The following is a 22,027-nucleotide window of genomic DNA, read 5'->3' on the forward strand; positions in this document are numbered from 1 at the left end:
ATTTATTTATTTGACAGAGTGAGAGAGAGAGAGAGCACAAGCAGGGGGAGCGGGAGAGGGAGAAGCAGGCTTCCCGCGGAGCAGGGAGCCCGATGCGGGGCTCGATCCCAGGACCCTGGGGTCATGACCTGAGCTGGAGGCAGATGCTTCACTGACTGAGCCACCTAGGCGCCCCTGAAATTCTTCATTTTCTCCCATGCTTCCAGGTAATAGAGATACAGCTTCTTCACAGGGCACACTCCCTGAGTAGCAAAGATCTGGGAGCCTCTTTTGCCCTCCCTTGTCCTCCCTGAAGGTGAAGGGGCAGGAGAGTTCTCAAGTGTTCCCTAGAGGTTAGAATGTGTAGATACTCGGACACACACACACACAGCGTTGGGGACTGTGTCGTGAGTGTTGCATACATGTTTGGTGAGTGAATGCATGAAGTTGAGGAATGCATTGAAGCCCTAAAGCTACAATCTCGCACCCCTCCAGCGACTTGCCCCTTTCAGCGTCAATATATATCATCAGCTTCTCAGTCACCAGATGCAATTGGTTCCCTGGCCATTTTTGCCCTGGCTCCCTTCCTGCCTTTCTCACTGCTTCTATTCTCATTCAGATACTGCTCATGTAGCCCCTGCCTTCCTGTCTCCTCTCCCTTTCCCCTCCGGTTTTACTAAGAAGACGCTGCAGCTAAGATCTAGGCCTTGGCGGCATAGTTCCAGAATCTTCCTTGTCCACCCTGACCCTGCCTTTGCTACCTTGGTGTCTCGGGTTCCTGGAAACCACATCTGGTTTTCCCAGCTCCCCCAGCCCTGTTAACAGCCTGACACGTAACTTAATGCCCCCCTTTCATCTGAGCTGCTGCCTCCATGACCTGCCCTGCCGTGCCCTTGGACCTGACAGCTTTCACATTCCAGACTGTTTACAGTGCCCCAGGCCTCTGGATGGTCCGCAGGGAAAGCCCAACATGGCGACCTTGTTCTCTCTTCCCATATTTCTGTGACTTTATATATCCTGCCTACATAAGTAAGTTCTAAGCTCCTGGGAGGGCAGGGCAATCTGTGGCTTATTCCTCTTTATCCCTTGCGACACCACCATCTTCATTCATTCATTCACTCATTTCTGAAGGATGGAATGTCCATACTGTGCCAAGCCCGGTATCGGGGGTTAGGGTGGCACAAGGGAGGCAGACGCAGTCTAGTGTGTTCTGGGAGATTCCAGGCAACGGGGAAGTCTAGTAACATGAGACTGGCAAACCGATTGTGGGCCCAGGCCGGTAGAAGTATTTGTGAACATGGTGGTGAACAGGCAGGGCCTGCCCATGTCTCGAACAGGTAAGGAAGAAATTTGGGCTGACAGATGCTGGAGGACTACCTTTAGGAGCCTGGGGGAGCAGTGGGAGAAGGAGATGGAGCATTGTCTGCTCTTTCCAAAATGAGCGCACACAAGGGGAAGTAGCAATTATGGTCCGACAAAAACAATATTTCCAGTTGTTACCTGAAACAATAGGATTTGGGGGTGTAATTCTGAGAGGCGGGTGATGTAATGGGAATGGCACTAAACTAAACTTCTTTCTAGAACATTCAGATTCTGTGACCCCTTGAACTGTGTCTCAGTGTCACCTCTCCCTCTCTCGCTGGCTCTCAGTCCTTGGCCAGCTCCGTTCCCCTACCGCAGCCTCCAGTTTCTTCCTCTCCGACTTGGCAGGACGTGCAGCGGGGTGGTGTTCACGGAGCTTGGAGTCTTGAACAGTAAGCTTCCTCCGGGCTGTTGACATTCTTGGCATGCAACAGGAACAGAAGCATGGATCAGAAAGGCTCAAGCAGCAGAGCAGACCAAGGTCGGGGAGGTGGGTGCGGAGTGGAAGGAGAGAGGACCTGACTCAGTTACCACATCTGCACGGCACAAGGATGGCTTGGATCCTCCCCAACCCCGTCCCTGACCCATGACGACTACAATACGTTAGAGGGGCTGCAGGTTTCCAAATCCCCCTTTAGCTTGTTAGAAGTTTGTAGGCACACTCCAGACTCTTAAATAGGGAGCCCAGGGCCGTGGCAGAGCCAGGGACTACGGCGCCTAGGGCAGCTAGGGGAGGGGGCAGCGAGTGAGTGGGGGGCTGCAGGGAGAGGCCTTGGGGGACTCTCCTGAGGTGAAGCCCAAGGACAGGCAGTCCCTGAAAAGGAGCTCACTTCTTGGCCTCAAAGAGCTGGCCTTGGCAAGTGTTTTAAAGGAAACATTTCAAGATCCCAGGTCTCCAAAGAATACAAATGGCATGGTATTATGCGAGGTGTTGGAGTTGTCTTTGCATAGGAGGGGAACTTCGCTGGAGGGAGGGCTTTGCCCTGGGGGTTGGATCTGCACCCTAATCTATAGAAGCCCATTTGCGGAAAACAGTAAGAGCCAACACTTAGAGAGCATCTGCTATGGTCCTAGGTGAGGATCCAAGCGCTTGACGTATGCTCATTAACTCAGCGCATGCTCAGAGCCACCCCCACCCCCCCACCACCATTTCACATAGAAGACAGGCACAGAGAGGCTAAGTAGGTTGGCCTGGACCACACAGCTAATGAGCGGAGGAGCAGGTAGATCTGTCTCCAGAGCAATAAACCACAGCGCCCTTGGCAGCATCCGTGACTGTCCCCAGTAGAATTCCAGCTCTTCCTATCACCTTCCACTGGCTGCAGGCATCCCAGAACATCATTAATGCTCATCACTACCTCAAAACGAAGGGAGTCATTGGAACCGCTGCTAGATCTTGTTATGTTGAGTGTATTCATCAAGAAGCCCGTACGACTGGATTAGAAGTTGTATTTCAGGACACAGTAATCCGTTTCCTTTGTCATCCTTCATAATTTGTTAGATGCATTTTTTTCTGAGAAAGGGTCCACAGGCAGCACCGGGCTGTCAAAGGGGTCCACGGCCTGCTCTAGAAGGCTCTTCCTGAAGCCTCGGGAAGCATGCGCACTGAGCACCCTTCTGTGCCAGGCACTCCGCCCGCATGCTTTCCCCACAGCTCCACGGCTCTGGGAGCTAGCTGTGACAGACAAGGAGACCAGGACTAGCAAGGAGGGAGCCTTGTCTCTACGGGCACCATCATGTAGGGGGCCAAACTGGGCCACGCGTCCAGGCATGTCTGACCGGAGTCCATTCTGTAACAACTGCCGCTCTCTGTCTTCCCTGGAAGATGAGTGCTGGCCCTCAAATGCAGGTCCCTCAAATACAAATGATCCCCCCCCGCCCCCGCAAGATAAAGGACACCTGAATGCACAGCAGCCAACAGCACTTTTTCAGCCCCAGAGCATCTCCAGACCTGGGGTATGCATTGAGGGCACTTCTGGGGAGAAGGGAAGCGTCTGAGAGCAGTACCAGGCCCAGTGGTCGGCAGCTGGGGGGGAGGGGGGGAATAATGGCTGCCAGCTGCCTGCCTGAGTTCAAATCCCAGCTCTGCCCCTTGCACACTCATAAACCAATTTCTCAACCTCTTGATGCCTCAGTTTCCTCAACTGTAAAATGAGAATGATAATGGTACCTCCGAAGATGAGAATGGTCCTACGGATGCAGCGAGGTAGCACACGAAGCCCTTGGTGTGAGCCATCGCCATTATTTTCTCCTGAGAGTGTTGCATGGAGGGAGCCCAAGGCTTCTGGAACAACGTTGGGAGATGCCCACCCTTTGTCCTCCCCCGTATCTGTTACCTGCTCACCCTTGCCCGGATTTCCGGATGTAATAAGCAGCAGAAACCCTCAACTCTGTGGCTCGCACCCCTGACTGCACATTGAAATCACCTGCAGAGCCCTCACGGTGGCAGGTGCCCAGTCCCCACCCCCCACCCCCAGACTAACAGGCTCTGACTCCAGGGCTGAGGCTCGACTAAGGAGCATTTCTTCCAAAGCCCTTCGGGAGATTCTGATGTGGAGACAGCTCCCAACCATGCCCGCAAAAGGAAACGGGGCTGTGTGCCGCTCTCGGGGGACAGCGAGGAAGGAGGGGGAGCCTCGGAGAGCACGCCCTGCTCTGCAGGCAGGATGAGAAGGAACAGAAGCCCAGGCGTGGAGACGAGATGGGCAGCCTCAGGGAGGAAGAGGAGTGGGAGCCTGCAGTAAGAAAGAGAGAGAGAGGGAGCAGGGGGAGGGGCAGAAGCCGATTCCTCGCTGGGCAGGGAGCCGGACATGGGGCTGGATCCTGGGACTCGGGGATCATGGCTCCAGGCCCCGCCAGGCCGAGGGCCTAGGTGGTCTTCCCGCAGAAGGAGATGGGAAATACGGGGGTGAAGGAAAGAGGAGGATGTGCTCACAGCCTCTTTCTGTGCCCTCGGATGGTAGATCCTGACGGGTTGTTAACGCCTTGCAAGGAACACGGGAGACGGTCTGTCCCTCCTCCTCCCCCCCCCACACACAGTGGCTCCCCATCCGCCCACTCACAAGCTCACACCCAGATTCCACCTCTACCCAACCCAGCAGAAAGTCCCAAGTCTGATCCATGCAAATATCTGGCAGCCAGAGCAGAACAGCATGCGGGGGGCGGGGTGGGGGAGGGGCGGTCAGATCCCAGGTCCCCAAGGGTGCTGCCTTCTGCTGTAATGGGAGACTGCAGCAAGCCCGGAGCTCAGCAGGGCTGGGATTAATATGTTTTCCCATGTCAAGAAAGGAAACAGGGGCAGAGCGGAGGAAAGTGACTTGCTCTCGCGTACGGAGTAGTGGTAGAGGCAAGACTCCAAGTCCCATGCTCCTTTTCCCACACTCACCTGCAGATGTCGGCTTCGGCCCCTAATCTGCCAGTCCTGGGGACCTGACCCATGTCCCACCGTGGTCCTGTGTCCGTAACAGGGTCTCTTGAGTCACCCGGCAGACGTCTTGAGCGGGCTGCTCTGGGGGAATCTCAAATACACCTCCGGCTCTGAGTCTGATTCAGGAGTGGATGTGTGGGACATTTGGGGCTTGGCATTCATGTTGCCTTCCCCCCATCTTTTGTTCTGGGACATATTTTGGCCAGGTGAGATTTTCCTCTCGGCCCTCCCCCCGCCCAGCACCACCCCAAAGTGGAGACTATGTCTTTAAGAAAGGACGAGTCAGAGCCACGGGGATCAGTTTCAAGCAGCCCTAAGAAGGCGAATCTGGATTGAGTTTAGGAAGAAAAAAGAAGGGGTTAGCTTTGGTCCTGCCTCCTTTCCTTTCTCGCCTTTGCTCGTCCCTCCTCCGGCCTTAGTCTGGAAACTCTGTTAACTTGGCCAGGAGGTTACGGAGCCCAGGGCTTTCCCCAGCAGCCTTGTCCTCTCACCTTGTCCCTCCTCCAGCTCCCAAGCACGCGATCTGGAGGACTGCTGGGCAAGTTGCTGGAATGACTAGGTACGTGGCCGGGACATTTTAACCTTCGCCCTGTCAGTGAGGTCTGGGGAGTCCGAAATGGACCTGGTGGGAAATGGGAGGGGGACCCCCAGGACATCCAAGAACCTTGGCAACTGAGGCAGGGAGAAGATGGATGGGCTTTGGCCACACTCCTCTCGGTGACTCTACCAGGGGCTCTGTGTTCAGGTGTCTGTAGGCTCAGAGAGAGGCTTGGTCCGTGCAGCCTGGCCCCCCACCACGCTTGTGAGTTGCCTACTCGACCCCTGATGGGTGGGAGTTTGGGACTGGGGAGTGTTGGGTTTGCTGCTGGAGGAACTGAAGCCAGAGGGGTGCTGGGAACCCCATGAGAAAGGCAGATGGGACTATGTCCGGCCCCAGCCATCTGTCTGTCCACGAACCTCTGGGGGCATGTAGCCTCTCAGATGAGGTCAGTGGGATTCGGTCTGCTCGAGTTGCATTTGCAAAGGGGTCAGGAGCCGTGCAAGGTCTCCTTGGGCTTGTTTTCAACTTTCTGGGATGCCTACAAGCAAGGTTCTTAATTTTTAAGGACTCAGTTTACACTTCAGAGAAAAGGACTTAATGATACTTAGCCTAAAGATGGAAACCCAAAGAAAGGGGTAGAGAAGGCAAACTGGGCAGGTGATAGAGATTTCTGAGAGCTCCAGAATGTTTTCCCTGTATATTTCAGGATCCATCCGTGCATTTATTTATATATGTATTCAACACACATCTGTTAAATGCCTATTGGCACCCATCACTTCTGTGGGGAACCCGGCAACCCAACATGGCAGCTGATCCTCCCACCTGACCTCCTTTTCCAGGTCTCGGTCCCTCCTTTCCCTCGCCCACATCCCAGCCCATTTGAGAGAGGGAAGAGGCACCAGCTTCTAGTGCACTCAGGTGACCTGATGAAGGCATGATAAGTGCTGACGTTGTTGGCAATGGAGTGGGTACGTCTCACCTGACAACAGTCCCTACTGAAAGAGACTTGGGCCTGAGCTCCAAACATGACCTCAACCACTGGGAAGGACTTTGAAGGTCAGGAACCAGCAGGGATGCAGAAAGTTAGCCTAACCCCTCCCAGGCAGAAGGGGACAGGCCAGGCCTATCTTTGGACATTAGGGGTAGAGCTGGGCCCCTGGTTGGGCCTTCAACATCAAATGTAGGCCAAGCAGTGGATGGCTTTGCCAAGAGCATCTGAGGACTGTTCTTTGTGACTTCAGTGAGTTGTCATAACTTGGGCAGCAGGCATGCTGGGATCTCAGCCACCTAGGCTGTTGAGGAAGAAGGGGTGGGGTTGGGAATACTGGTTCTTGGGAGGTCCTTCGGGTGTGGAGGGCTTAGACGTGGCGCAGGTAGGCTCGTATATGTGTGTGTGTGTGTGTGTGTGTGTGTGTGTGTTATAGGAAGTAGCTCCTATGAAAAAAAAAAAAAAGCCTGGCAAAAGCCAGTGGGAATTATAACCCTATCCTAGTAGGCTTGGGATTCAGGCCTGGAGTCCTAACTGGCAGGTTGCAAAGGGCCAATGAATACAGTGAAGGAGCACGGTGACCAAAGCCAGGGCCTGCTCACCCTGCCTGGGCAAAAATGGGAGGGGGCTGAGTGGATGGGTGAGCTTCGTGACTCTAGTTGAGAGGGGCTGAGGGGGACTGCCAGGAGCTACCACCACCCTCCTCCCAAACAAAGCCTCACAGCAGTATCTGTCTCCACTGCACTCTGGGAACTTGGGGCTTGAGCGGGGCTTAGCTGAGGCGTGGTTTCTGAGCCTGGAGGGGAGATGGGCAATAGATTGTGTGATTTCTCCGGGCTGTGATGTTGACACTCTGCAAACGTCCCCTCGTTCACCCTGGCTGCTCCTGCCTCCCCAAGAAGTGCTGGCACACAGGAAGGGGAGGGGGCGGGGAAAGCCGGGGATTGTGTTAGAAAGGTTAAATGCCAGCCAGCATTCTACAGATAGAATAAGGAGCTGGGCCTTCCCATCTAGGGCCGCTTCATGGAAGAAACTCAGGAAAGGTGGTTTCCTCTCCCTGGGGAGGGTGCATTTTTTGAGAAGTGCCTAGCTTCCTCTCCATTTTCTCCACAAGTCCAATCATCTGAGGGGACCAGGTTTTGTGTACTATATTCTTGTAAAGTGGAGAAAGCCTCCCCTGAAATGTAAAGCCTGAGTGATTCCAGTAAAAAGATCCAAGTGAAGGAGGCTTCTGCCCAAGTATGGGAAAATATCCATCCATCTCGCCACTTAATTAGAAAAATGATCTGCCGAGTAGTGAGTCATGCTGCCCGTCAGCAAACAGCACCATCTCTTGCCACAGAGCCAGGAATAACGTAGGTGAGAGATGACAGCAGCAGTGACGAAGAGAAGACACGGAGGGATTCGGATGCCTGGTGCCACCAGCCGCCGCTTGGACCACCTTTGCCCCCTCCTGCGCAATAGATAATGCACCCAGCAGAGCCGCGTCATCTGTGACGCAGATCAGTATGGCTGGGGCTCGGCACGCATCTTGATAAGTGGGGTCTCCACGGGGGGCATCCAGGATCGATCCACAGCTCTTTGCATAGTCCGGGAGTTCATTTTTATTGAGGGAAACATACATACCATAAATTGCATAAAGCACACTAGTCGTGAATGTACAGCTCAATGAATTTGTACCTATGTCTACATCTGTGTGTAACCAGCACCCGGCTCAAGGTATAGAACCTTAGAGGCATCACAGAAGGCTCACTTTTGCCCCTTCCGCTCGGGGGTTCTTTATTTACATGGACCGAAGTGCTGCAACCAAATGTTTGGGATCAGGGGTGTGCTGGTAAATGTTTAACAGCCAGTTCTGGTGTGGGGGGGGGGGCTCTGCTTTGTAGCCTTTGCCAAGTTTTGTGGCATAAATATTCCCACCGTGGCTGATTTCAAGCTACAGACGGTTTAACAACTGGCTGGCAAAATTGTGGCTCTGGTGAGGCAGGACAGGCTGGTGGCTGTGATGGGGTATCAAAGAGAGTCAGGTCCACCGTCTACCCAGCCCAGCCTGGGGAGGTGCCGGTAAGAATGTGCTCTCGAGTAGTCCCAGGTCCAGCCCCCTTGGTGAGGAGAGAATTGTTCACAGGATTGAAAGTGATCTCTAATTTCTTTTGTCCCTGCACCAGACATCAGTTGTGCCCCTACGTCGTGGCAAGCTCTAGGGTCACAAAGAGGAGTAAAGCATGGTTCTGTCTCTCAAGGAGTTTACGTAACACAGCGCTTGGAGGGAGAGGCAGACATGTGGATATATGTGCAATCAAGGGTTCTAGGGGCTGGGGTAGGAGGCTACATAGGACTTACTGAGGGCACCAGAGAGGGCTCATTTCTGCCTTGGAATCTAAAATGCATTTCCTTTTTGTTACTAAGTTTTTAATTTTAATTCCAATATTTACTTTGGGAAGTGCCTGGGGATTGAGGAAAAGAGTGTCAGGCTCATACATGCCTGAGCATGTACATACATGAGCCTATACACATAAGTGCTTTCTAATTATTAGCTCCAATCAGGAATTATTAGCTACTAACTTGGGCAAGCCCAGAACCTAAGTCTCATTGTCTTCGTCATGAAATGAGAATAAGAGGAGCACCTGGGTGGCTTGGTCAGTTAAGCATCTGCCTTCAGCTCAGGTCAGGATGGGGCGGGGGGACGGGGATCGAGCCCCACATCTGGCTCCCTGAGCAGCGGGGAGTCTGCTTCCACCCCTCCCCCTGCTCCTTCTCTCTCTCTCTCTTGCTCATTTTCTCTCTCTCTCAAATAGATAGATAAATAAATAATCTTTTAAAAAAAGATGCCAACCTTGTCGGGGTTGTCTTGAGAAGTACATACGATCACGTATGTGAACTGACTGCCCCAGAGCAGGTTCTCAGCAAACGCTGGTTTTCCTCCCTTCTCTGCTTTCCCATACAGTGACTTACGACCTCGCCTGAGAAAACCCAGCTCGAACATCTTAGGAAATAAATACATCAAATACATAAACCAACCCAGTGGGGGGGGGGGGGGACTCTTTATTTTGAAATAATTACAGATTCAGAGGAAGTTGCAAAAAAATGTATAGGGGGTCCTGTGACCCTTCACCCAGTGTTCCCCAGTGTTGACATCTTAATTATAGAGTATCAAAACTAGGAAATTGATATTGGTACAATCTACAGAGCTTCTTCAGATTTCACAGTGTTACATGCGCTCAGTATGTGAGTGTGTGTATGTATCGTGTGTCTGCAATTTTATCACATGTGTAGATTTGCATAACCATCCCCACAGTGGAGATGCAGAACTGTTGGCTCACCGCAAAGATCTCCCTGGTGCTACCTCTTGGCATTCATACCCACCCACTACCTACTCCCTACCCCCCCCCCCATAGCTAGACCCCAGCAACCGAGAGGCTATTCTTCAAGAGTATATATTGTTTTTGTTATTTCGATCATGCTGTACGGAGGAATTCATATCCTGTGTAACCTTTCAGTACTGGCTTTTCTCATCGAGCAGAATTTTCTTGAGACCCTTGCAATTTTTTTTTAAAGATTTTATTTATTTACTTGAGAGAGAGTGAGCGAGAGCAAGGGCACAAGAGGGGGGTGGGCGGAGGGGCAGAAGGAGAGGGAGAAGCAGACTCCCCACTGAGCAGGGAGCCCGACATGGAGCTCGATCCCGGGACCCTGGGATCATGACCTGAGCCGAAGGCAGACGCTTAACCTACTGAGCCAGCCAGGAGCCCCGAGATCCTTGCAAGTTATTGCATCTATCAGTAGTTTATTCCTTCTTTTTGCTGAGTAGTAGTCCATGGTATGAATATACTACTAGTTCGTTTGACCATTCACCTGTTGAAGGATATCTGGGTTGTTTCCACTTCGGGGCTATCAGGAGCAAAGCTGCTATGAACATTTATGTAACGGGTTTGTCTGTGAACATAAGTTTTCATTTGTCTGGGGCAAATGCCCGAGAGTGCAGTTGCCAAGTTGTATGGTAATCGCATGCTTAGTTTTTAAAGAAATTGTCAAACTATTTTCCAGAGTGGCTGTACCATTTCCCATTCCCACCAGCAACGCATGAGTGATCCAGGTTCTCAGCATCCTCACCAGCATTTGGTGTGGTCACTGTGGGTTTTCTTTTTATTTTTTCTTTTTCTTTTTTTTTTTTAAGTTTAGCCATTCTGATAGGTGTGGGGATATTGTACTGTGGTCTTAACTTACCTTTCCCTAATGGCTACTGATGCTGACCACCTTTTCATGTGCTTTGCCATCTGAATATCCTCCTCAGTCAAATGTCTGTTCATGGCCTTTGTCCATTTTCTAATTGGATTGTTCATTGTTTACTGTTGAGTTTTAAAAGTGCTTTATGTATTCTAGATACTAGTCCTTTGTTGATTATGTGCTTTGCGAATACTTTCCAACACTCTGCAGCTTGTGCTTTCCATTTGCCCAGCAAAACATTTTATTGAGTTTATCAGTTTTTCCTTTTATGCCTCATCCTTCCAGCAGCAAATCCAAGAACTCTTTGTCTTGCCTTGGATCTTCTCTAACCCATTTTGAGTTAACTCATTCTTTTGTAAGGTGTGAGGTTTTAGGCTGAGGGTTTTTGTTTGTTTGTTTGTGTTTTGTTTTGTTTTATTTGGAAGCTTTTTTGGTTTTTGTTTTGTTTTTTGTTTTGCTTGTTTGTTTTCCCTATGGGTGTCAATTCCTTCAGTGCTGTTTGTTGAAAGGGCTATCCTTCCTCCACTGAATTACTTTTGCACCTTTGTCAAAATCAGTTGGGTGTAGCTTGTGGGTCTATTTCTGGGTTCTCTGTTCTGTGCCATTGATCTGTATACTGACCTCATAATTGAATTGAGACAGTGTTCTCTCCTTTACTATTTTCTGTAAAAGGCTGTATAAAATTGGTGTTAATTTTTCTTTGTTTGGTAGAATTCTCCAGTGAAACCGCCTTGGCCTGGAGACTTCTCTTTTGGAAGCTTTTCAAATTTTGAATTCGGTTTTTTAAATCATAGGACTATTCAGATTATCCATTTCTTGACTGGGCTTTGGTAGTTTGTGGTTTTGAAATATTGGTCCATTTCTTCTAAGGTGCTGAATGTATGAGTGTAAAGTCGTTCATAATATTTGCTTATTCTCTCTTTAAGGGTTTCAGGATTTGTACCAATATCCCTGTTTTATTTGTAATATGGGTGATTTGTGTCTTCTCCCTTTCACCTTTGCTATTCTTGCTCGACGTTTATCAGTTCTGTTGATTTTTTTGAGAGCTAGCTTCTTGTTTCATTGATTTTGCTCAGTTGCATTTTCATTTTCAATTTCATTGATTTCTGCTCTTATCTTTATTCTTTCCTTAATCTTCTTGCTTTGGGTCTATTTTTCTCTGCTTCTACTTTCTTGGAGAAGGAACTTCCAAATTATGGATCTAAGGCCTTTCCCCTTCTCTGTTATAAGCATTAAGTGCCCTATATTTCCCTCTAAGCACTGTTTTAGATCCCACAAGTTTTGATATGCTGTATTTTAATTTTTACTCAGTTCAGTGTATTTTAAATTTTTCTCTGAGACTTCCTCTTTGACCCATGATTGTTTAGAAGAGTGTTGTTTAATTTCCATGTACTTGGAGATGTTCCTGTTGTCTTTTTTTAAATTGATTTTTAGTTCGATTCCATTATAGTCAGAGAATACACTCAATATGACTTCAAATATTTTTAACGTATTGAGGTTTGTTTATAGTCTAGGATATGGTTTACCTCAATGAATGTTCCATGAATGCTTGAGAAAAATGTGTACTCCGTTCTTGCCAGGTCGAGTGTTCTATGTATGTCAGTTAGATCTTATGGGTTGACTGTGTTGTTGAGTTCTGATTTTCTGTCTAGTAGGTCTAACAATTATTGCAAGGGAAATGTGTAAGTCCCCAGCTATAATTGTGGATTCACCTGTATCTACTTTCAGCTCTGTTAGTGTTTGCTTCTAGTACTTTGTAGCTCTGTTGTTTGTTATATCCACATTTAGGATTGCTGTCCTCCTGGTGGATTTATCCTTTCATCATATGTAATGTCTCTTCTTCCTTGTAATTGTCTTTATTCTAAAGTCTACTTTATCTGATATCAATACAGGCTCTGTTGCTTTTTAAAATTAATGTTTGCATGACATACCTTTTCCATCTTCTTACTTTCAGCCTACTTATATTGTTATGTTAGAAGTGAGTCTCTTGTGGACAACATATAGTTGAGTTGTGTTTTCTAGTACACTTTGCTAATCTCTTTCAGTTTTAATATATAGATCATTTATATTTACTGTGATTATTGATATGTTAGGACTTAAGTGTGCCACTTTATTTTTTTAAAGGTTTTGGGTTCTCTTATTTTTTTAAAGATTGTTTTTATTTATTTATTTATTTATTTATTTGATAGCACGAGCACAAGTCGGGGGAGGAGCAGAGGGAGAGGGAGAGAGAGAAGAGAAAACCTCAAGCAGCATGAGTCTCCTATCTTCGGATGCAGGGTATGAGAGTGGGGCTTGGGAGCCTGGGATCTAATCACACTTCCTGTCCTTGGACAAGTCACTTCACCTGTCTGAGCCTCCAGGGCCAGGGTCGTATGAAGGTTTAAATGATTTATGGTCTGTGAAAGACCTATGAGAGACCCCCAGTCTCCTACCTGTTGCAGTAGGTTCTCATAAAGGAGTGTGTACAAAAGGATAAGGCAGGGGCAGCCTGAGACCCTTTGTTGCCCTGAATTTTCAAAATTATAAAGTCTTTCAAACATACAGCAAAGGAGAGAGTAAAATGTCAAATCTTAACATTTTAGCCACATTTGCTTCAGATTTTTGTTAAGAAACAGCTCATTAGGATCTAGCTGTGAGCTCCACCCCATCCTAGCCTAGAAGAAGCCAGAATCTCTGTTCCTAATTCTCATGCATGTATTTATACTTTCACCACATACGTATACATCCATAAACCATATATATTATTTTGCATGTTTTTGAACTTTCTGTAATTGGCATCACAAGTACATGCATATTCTTCTTTTTTTTTAAGATTTTTCTTTTTTTTTTAATTTGACACAGAGAGAGAGAGGGAGCACAAGCTGGTGAAGCAGCAGGCAGAGAGAGAGGGAGAAGCAGGCTCCCTGCTGAGCAGGGAGCCTGATGCGGGGCTCTATCCCAGGACCCTGGGATCATGACCCGAGCCGAAGGCAGATGCTTAATCGACTGAGCCACCCAGGCGTCCACATATTCTTCTTTTTGCTCTTGAGATTTATCCATGGTGATACACAATTAGAATTTATTCATTTTATTGCTGTATACTCTTCCACATAATGGTTGTACCACAACTTATTCATCCATTCATCAGTTGTTAGACATTTAGATTTCTTGTCATTTTTCACTGCTTATAAACAATGCCTCTCTGAAATATCTTTTGAAGCATTCAAAAACGCCGACAGCTTCGAGTTCAGTCCAGTTCAGTGGCAGGTACACTTCCAATCAATAATCCCCACGTGGTGTCTGTGGGAAATCTCAGAAAGCTTGGTTAACCACAGTCTGGCCCTCTTTGGTTAGGTGCGAACTGGTTGCATCAGGTCCGCTGGGTCCTGTGTGAAGTTGTGGTATTCAGAACCCAGTCAGACGCGCCCCCCCCCCAACATTTTGGACCCACACATGCGTCTTCTGCACCCATTGTCACTCTTGTGGCCTCCCTCATCGTGGCCCTATTAAAATTCCTCCTGTCACTGTCACTTTCATGCCCATCCCCTTCAGTGTGCAACGGGCTCAGTGTCCCTCCCTTCACCACTCTTCATTTGTTAGCCTACGGTCCTATGGCCCCAGGGAAGGGAAAGAACCCCAATGTTTACTGAGCTTCTGCTTTGTACACTAACACCAAGTGAAGTGCTTGTTGATGACCCACCCAGCCTTCCAAGCAGTTGTTACCGTTTCCATTACATGGAAGAGGAAACCACAACCCAAAATGGGTTAAGAGAGTGCAGCGTTCATCCCTATGGGTGTTGTGGGCACTATGGGATGGGGGCTGGGGCAAAGCAGCGTTCTGCCATGCCTGTGAGCAGCCTCTGATGGAGGAACTAGGCTTAGCTCTCTTTGGAGGTTTTGTTGCCCATCCTGGAACCGGATTCTTCCTTTCAGGGGCTGTGCCCTAATCTTCCCTTGAGAGGGTATCCCAAGGAATCGGAGCTGGAGAGGAGCACAGATCCTACCTATGGAACTCCACATTTCACTGAACATACCCACTCACGCTCACACACACACACACACACCCTTACTAACTCAGACTAACAAAGGGCCCAAACATGTATTAACTGACTGCAGCATGTCACTTGGTCCAGAGGTACCTTGTTTACCTTCTCATACCTACTCTGTAATGAAGTATTATTATTCCCATTTTTTTCTGATTTATTTTTTTAAGATTTTATTTATTTATTCGAGAGAGAGAGAGAGCATGAACATCAGGGAGAGGCAAGGGGAGAGGGAGAAGCAGGCTTCCCGCCAATGAGGAAGCCCAGTGTGGGGCTTGATCTCAGGACCGCAGGACCATGACCTGAGCCAAAGGCAGACACTTAACGGACTGAGCCATCCAGGCGCCCCCTTTCTCCTGGTTTAGACATTGAACCTCAGGGAGTTTAAGTCACTTGCCCAGGGTCCCAGAACATGGATATGCTGGAGGCAGTATTCTAAACCAGAGTGACACAGGGTGGCCCCCGGAGCACTCCGACCCCAAATAAAGCGCAAGTGTCGTGCTCCTTGGTCAGACGGACTCAAATCTTTTAGTCCGGGAGCACCTGGAGTGTGCTGGGCTCTGCACCAAGCACTTGGTGCCGAGTGAGACTGACTTCATCTAGCTGTCACTTCAGGGAAACCAGAACTGCTCTGGTTCCACCCAGCTTGCCTCCGGTCCCATCGAAGGACAGCCATTATCTATACTGAGTGAACAATTTGTAACTCCCTTTTTATCTCTTCGGCCAGTCATCATTTATTTAACAAGCCTTTGAGTGTTTCCTCTGTGCCAGACCCGCACTAGGAGCTGGTGATTCAAGGAGAAGGAAGACCCATTCCCTGCCCTTGAGGGACACACGGTTCAGCAGCAGAAACAGACATAGAGACACATAACGATAAGCCAGTGGGCACATGCTAATGAGGGAGGACTGGACTGGATGCAGCGAGAATCTAGAGGAGGGAATCTCCGACTCTGCTTGTAGGAAGCTTCATGGGGGAGACGAAGCTTCAGCTGGATCTTAGAAGATGGATAACCATTTCTAGGTAGGCTGTGGGTGGCATGGCACGCAGAGGGTAGAATGAAGGCCAACATGGAGGTGTGTTTTGGAAATAGTAAGTAGCTGGATGTAGATCAGGGATCTCGACTGAAAATGCTGAGAGGGCCCGGGAAGTTACTATAAGTGAGGGAAGCAGGCCACGTACAAACCAACACAAGCTCAAGCATGATAAGTGGTCCTCCGTGCCTGAAACACTGTAAGGAGATGTGTGGACTGTGGGAAATGGGAGAGTTTGCACCCCGTCTATGGGGACATCGGCTTCTAAGCCATGCTGTTCATTCTCATCTAGAATTACTGACCTGGGTTGCTACGTTTTCCCATTTTTCGAGATGCCAGAAATTCAGATTTGGTTTCAATATAAAATAACATCACTTTTGAGACACCTGGGCGACTCAGTCGGCTAAGCCTCTGACTCTGGATTCTGGCTCAGGTCGTGATCTCAGGGTCGTGGGACTGAGCCCCGAGTTGGGCTTTGCAAAGCTCCACGTGGAATCTGCTTGAGATTCTCTCTCCTTCTCCTCTGTCCATCCCCCAGCTTGCGTGCATGCTCTCTCTCAAATTTATTTATTTATTTGTCGGGGGGGGGCACAAGTAGGGGGAGTAGCAGGCAGAGGGAGAAGCAGGCTCTCCGCTGAGCAAGAAGCCCAACGTGGGGCTCGATCCCAGGACCCTGGGATCATGACCTGAGCCGAAGGCAGATGCTTAACTGACTGAGCCACCCAGGCGTCCCCCAGATAAATAAATAAATCTTTAAAAATAATAAAATACTGTCATTTTTGAACCTTGTGACAATGATTTTAAATTCGTGAGCTACATCATCAAAACATGTCTCCCAGCCGCTCCTCTGTGGCCTCTGGAATGGCTGTAACCTGAAGAGCAGAGGGAGCAGGAAAGAAACACGGGGGCCAGATGCCCTGCCCTTCCCTTCCACAAGTAGCCCGGCTCCTGGGTGATGCAGAAATATATCCACCTGACTTTCAGAATCACCTTTAAAGCAGAAGAGAGCACAAACAAGTCCCAAGAAGTCAGAGAAGAAAACAGTGGGGGCAGGATTTCACGTCCCCTCCCTTCTTCCCTTTCTGGGTTGAAACATTTCGCGTGTGGCTTATGTACTCATCCGATTCTGGCCCCTGGCTCTTGATTCTCAGCAGGCTAGGGGAGGGGATGGGATGAAAAACAAAAGGAGTACCAGAAGGGCCAGGCGAGGACGGTCTCTCCAGAGCTGCCCACGCAGGATGCTGCTTGCTTTCTCTTTCCCCCTCTCCCCTCAGCTCTGGGCTTCCCCACGAGGCCTGCCAGCCCTGACTGGCAACTGCCAGATCCCGAGTGCTTTCTGTCGGGTAAAAGGGGGTAGAGCGGCCTGGGGTGGAGCCCGGAGGACTCCGGAGGCCCTGCCTGGAGACACAGGCCTTGCAGGCCTCATGGCTGAAGCCACCGCCTCAGCCCCTGCCCCTGTGCGTTCTGCTCTCGCCTCCAAGCTTTCCGGTCCCTAGTCTCTGTGATTTCAGCAGGAAAACATCTAGAGTGTGTTCAAACCACACGGTCTGGCAGAGCGAGCTAGTCGTTTGAAACAAAAGCCTGAAGCTTCACTTCCTGGGCTCCAAGCTTGTGTGGGGATGCAGTGGCAGGCAGCCCAGTCTGCTGCCTCTGTGGGGGGCTGGGGGCTCCAGTTCAGCCCCCAGGAGGCTGAAGGGGTCCAGGAGAGGACTGTCACCGGCTGACTTCCTGGCCTCACTGTTTTGCCATGCCTTACTTTGCCCCTCATCGGCTTCCTCCCTGAGGGCTCAGTTGCTCTGTTTTCTTTTTAAAGATTTTATTTATTTATTTGAGACAGACAGAGAGAGAGAGAGAGAGAGGACACAAGCAGGGGGAGCAGCGGGGGCAGGGGGAGAAGCAGGCTCCCCACTGAGCAAGGAGCCCGACGCGGGGCTCGATCCTAGGACCCCGGGATCATGACCTGAGCCGAAGGCAGACGCTTAATGGACTGAGCCACCCAGGCGCCCCAGTTGCTCTGTTTTCTTTGTCTGTGAGTTGGTCCTCACTCCCGACCCCTTTTTCAGGCCAGTAGGGACCTGGAGTGTTAGGGCCAGGCTGGGGCGGGGTGTCCTGGAGCCGGAAGGGGGTTGGGAACTGGACGACACCTATTTGTAAGCAGTAATGGGAGGAGCCGGCGGGGAGGATTGAAGAGGCAGAACCTTGGGAAGAGGCTGAACCTCAAAGCTGAGCAGGGTGTCTGACCAGGAAGCCGGTCCCTGAGTAAAAGGAGGCGATATGAGAACCTGTGCAGTGAACAGGGAGCCGGGGGCCTAGGTTGAAGGTGTGGACCTACTGGGAGCCCAGTGCGTCATAGGTGCTTTATTGAGTAAACAGATGGATGAATGAACAAAGCAGGTGTAGACATGCAATTCAGGGGTCTCACAGACCCCCATCAGGGGGCTCCTGCTCAGAATTCTTTGCTTACCCTCTCCACTCATGCATATGCTCCGGGCCAGGCCTGGGCTAGGTACGCAGAGTAGTGGGGTACAAGAGAGAGGAGAGTTGGGCTCCGTGCCTCCACCGGGGTGCCCACAGTTGACTTGGGGGAGATGGGCAACACACACACGCAACCACAACAGACGTTTCCCTACTCAGGAGTTCTCGATGCCAGCAGACCGAATACCCCTTGATCAATAACCAGTTCACTGTCACTTCATTTGCTCTGCTAAAATGAATTTTCTAGAAAATGTCCCCCTCCTACACATATAACGACACCCTGAAGACACTCCTGGGGGCCTCTGCGGATTTAACCAGGTTACATTTTGTACATGAACATCGATCATGTCCCAAGTGTTATTAATGATAATAATAGATGCCATTCATTGAGAAGGATCTGTGTTACAAGGTGGTCGCTATGTGTTATTTGTCATCCCTGTGCTGACTCAGTGGAGTAGACAATGTTACTGGCCCCCCTTTTACACCTGAGGGAACTGGGCAATGAGAAGTTTCCTTAGGAAATTGCCCGGAGGGGCGCCTGGGTGGCTCAGTCGTTAAGCGTCTGCCTTCGGCTCAGGTCACGATCCCAGGGTCCTGGGATCGAGCCCCGCATCGGGCTCCCTGCTCGGCGGGAAGCCTGCTTCTCCCTCTCCCACTCCCCCTGCTTGTGTTCCCTCTCTCACTGTGTCTCTCTCTGTCAAATAAATAAATAAAATCTTTAAAAAAAAAAGAGGAAATTGCCCGGAGTCACCGAGGAAGCGACAAAGGTGTGATTTGGCCCTAGGCACTCTGGCCTCAAGCCTGTGCTCCCTCCAAAACAACTTCTTCAACGCGCCAGTGCCCATTTCAGCACGCTTTCCTCTGGTTGTCCCTTTTCTCAGAGGCTGTCATGCACCAGGCTCCCCGAGGCCCCCTTCTTGACCAGGGTAGCCTCCCCGCCTCTTGGGCCACACACAGTCGATGATTTGGGCAAAGACTGACTCCATCTCACCCGGGCCTGGATTCCTAAGCCCCCGTCCTTCCCCACTCCAGGCGAATGGAACCCCAAGTTTTAGGTACGATCTTTGCTAGAAAGGAGTGGAGATTCTGCAGGCCCAAAACAAACCGGCCACACTGTGAGGGGACCAGGTTAGTCCTACACTTGAAGCTGAGCGCATGTGTTTGTCCTGCCAACACTTCCTGGGCCCACGCTCTTTGTGTGGTGACGGGGATACAGAGATGAATGAGGCCGTGTCCTTAAAGAGCTACCAGGTGAACTGGGAGGCATGCAGGGAGTCGGTTCCAGAGGAGCATGGCCAGTCCTGTGGTCATGGAAGGAGGAGGCGTGGAGCTGAGGGGACACAGGTCAATCTTCGGCCCAACAGACTGGCACTCCAGGCAGAGCTTCTGGAACAGTGTGGGAAGCGACTGCAAATCAGGAATCCAAAGAATTGGAAGCAGGTGTCCGGGGCCAACATGGCCTCAGTGGAGGACACCGTGGCTTTTTGGATTCTCACATGCTTGGGACTGATGCATCTGACACAACCAGAGACCAGCCTTTCCGACAGCAGCGTGACTTCAGATTCCTCCTAGTTTGGGAACTCTTCCCTGGGCAAGGGGAAGCGAAGGTGCTGCTCCCAGAACAAGAACTCAAGCTCCTGTCAGCATGAGCATCAACCTGCAGCCTTGTCAGGGTGTCCCACCCACTCACCCCTTGGCATGGTTTGGGCCCGCACGGAACTCGAGGGATTGCATAAAGAGAGTGGCTCATGGAAATTTCCTAAATGATGTGGCCTTGGCTGTGGAACATTCTGGAAGCTCCCACGTAGGGTACGGGGCCATCGGGGTCCAAGCTGCCACTGAGCAGCAGGGCCAGGGACAACTAAGACCCAGCAAACTTCCCAGCTTCTGGCACACAGGAGGTGCTAAAATTCAAGAACGGCTCCGCCGGGGCATGAGAAGCAGTGTGAGTACAGTGTCTAAGGGGTATGGGGAAAACTCAGGGCCAATCTGGTACAGATGGCACCGTCTGGGAAATGCAGGGAGCCGGGTGCAGTGGCAGTCCTTGGGGTCCAGTGGGAATCTAGTTGCCCGACCCGCAGGCCTACGAAGGCCGGGGGGACTTTGCAGAGACCCAACGTTAAGGGAAGGGTGGGGCTGGCAGGAGCCAGACCTGCCAACTGGCTCCCCAGCAGCGAGCTGAGCCTCGGAACTGGGAGCCACGTCCCTTGGGGGGGGGGGCTGTTGGAGAGACCAAGGACAGTGGCCCCATGCACGATGGATGGGGAGGAAAACCAGCCCCTCCTGGTGGGGTGCCCGTGGGAGGCCCCCATGGCCTCGGGGGCTCAGCTCACGCCCAGCCTCCGAGGCAGTGCCCAGAGCAGTGCTATTTGCAGTGTCCTCTCAGACCGCTTGCCCAATGCCCTCTCAGGCTGGGCTCCCACGGACTCTGGAGCTAGCCAGGTTGAGCGGGCAGAATGTCTTTGACCGCCCTCGCTGACTGAGACAGGCCTGGGACTGGCAGGGACTGACATATAAATAGCTTGCCCTTCACTCGGGGGTTTAAGATGACCGTGTGATGCCTTGTTACGTTGTGTATAGACCACAGTCTGCACTTGCGTAGACCTGGCAAACATGAACGTCTGCTGAAAACTGCTTTAGTTTGGGGTTGTTTTTTTGTTTTTTTGTGGTTTTGTTTTTGTTTTTGTTTTTATGGCTGAGAACTTACCGATGGTAAAGGCCTGAGTGGGAGCTCCCCCAGTTTTCTTAAGGCCCCTCCATGGACAGGTAGGAGCACCGAAATAAAGCTCCCAGTTCAGGGAGACAGTTTCACAGCCAAAGCCAATGAAAATCAAGGCTGCCTCCTGGAAACAGGAGCTCACCCCCCATTGGTCCTTGGATGTTGCTAAGCACTTTCATTGGTCCGTTTTCCCTAACTCCCTGGTCCCTGCATTCCTAACCTTTTAAGGTTTGGAGTTTCTTTGCTCCTAAGCCTGCCCACAGCCCCGTCTGATAGGTGAAAGACAGAGTCTTCTAGACAACACCTGGCAGCCTATCTTCCTGGAAAAGTATTGAATGGCCCTCGACCCTAAGAAGCCATCCCTAAGAGTCTAACAGCAATAAGGCAACTCCATATGCCTAGAAGAGGCATTTGGCCAGGCCAAGTGTTGGAAATGGCTGAAAGCTCGTGCTTTCCAATTGCTACATCTTTAAACAAAGAGAAAAAATACGCCTGTGCCTCCCGAAGGCTGATGTGAGAACGAACTAATCAGAGTGATCACGACGCACTTTGCCAATATAAAAGTGAGCTGGCGGTGCTCATTATCACCAAGGAATCTGGCCCATTTCCTCCTCTTCCTGTGGTTACGAATGCAGAAAGCTTATTAAAGTTGAGAGTCTGGTGGCACTGATAAATGGGCCATGCCATCTGGATGCCGGCTCCCAAATCCTGGGCTGAGGATTACGCTGTCTTCTCTGGGGACGTTTCAAGAACAGACACCGCAGAGGATGTTCAGGAGTCACCTTTGTCCTGTGTTCCTGCCTCTCAGTGTCTTTACATTGTTGGCAAAGCCCCTATTGGTGGCTCAGAGCAAAATGCAGATGGAACAAATAAACGAGCTCCCCTGAGCCAGGCACTAGGTTAGTTTCCCTTACACCTCTTTTTTCATTTAAGACCCCTCCCAACAACGTTACCAATCTGGTATTGCTGTTATTATTATCATCAGGGCTGTACAGATGGGAAGACCGGGGCTCAGAGAGGTGAGGTGGCTTCTCAAAGTCACACAGCTAATAGGAGGCAACGCTGGGATGAAAACCCCAGGTTTATTGAAATCAAAATGCAGTGTGGTGCAGCGTTGGTGGTATAGTGGTGAGCGTAGCTGCCTTCCAAAATGCAGTGTGATGTATTCCTTTCCCTGTGTTTGAATCTTTATTTCTCAGTAGGTATTAGCAGGCTGAGCAGGGGGACAAGGGAGCTGGCCCTTGCTGTGTTT

General features: G+C 50.4%; 1 protein-coding gene across 1 annotated transcript in view; it reads left to right on the forward strand.

The window, feature by feature from the left end:
* Positions 1 to 5,164: 5,164 nt before the first annotated feature.
* LOC123847676 (NHS-like protein 2) overlaps positions 5,165 to 22,027 on the forward strand; it is a 120,000-nt gene continuing 103,137 nt past the window's right edge. The window contains exon 1 of the mRNA XM_054508501.2: positions 5,165 to 5,327. The gene's annotated coding sequence lies outside the window, so the exon portion shown is untranslated. The remainder of the gene's footprint in view (positions 5,328 to 22,027) is intronic.

This window comes from Mirounga angustirostris, unplaced genomic scaffold (genome assembly GCF_029215605.1).
Source record: "Mirounga angustirostris isolate CCGP_5_RB_7025 unplaced genomic scaffold, mMirAng1.0.hap1 SCAF_11, whole genome shotgun sequence".
In the NCBI taxonomy this organism is placed as follows: Eukaryota; Metazoa; Chordata; class Mammalia; order Carnivora; family Phocidae; genus Mirounga; species Mirounga angustirostris.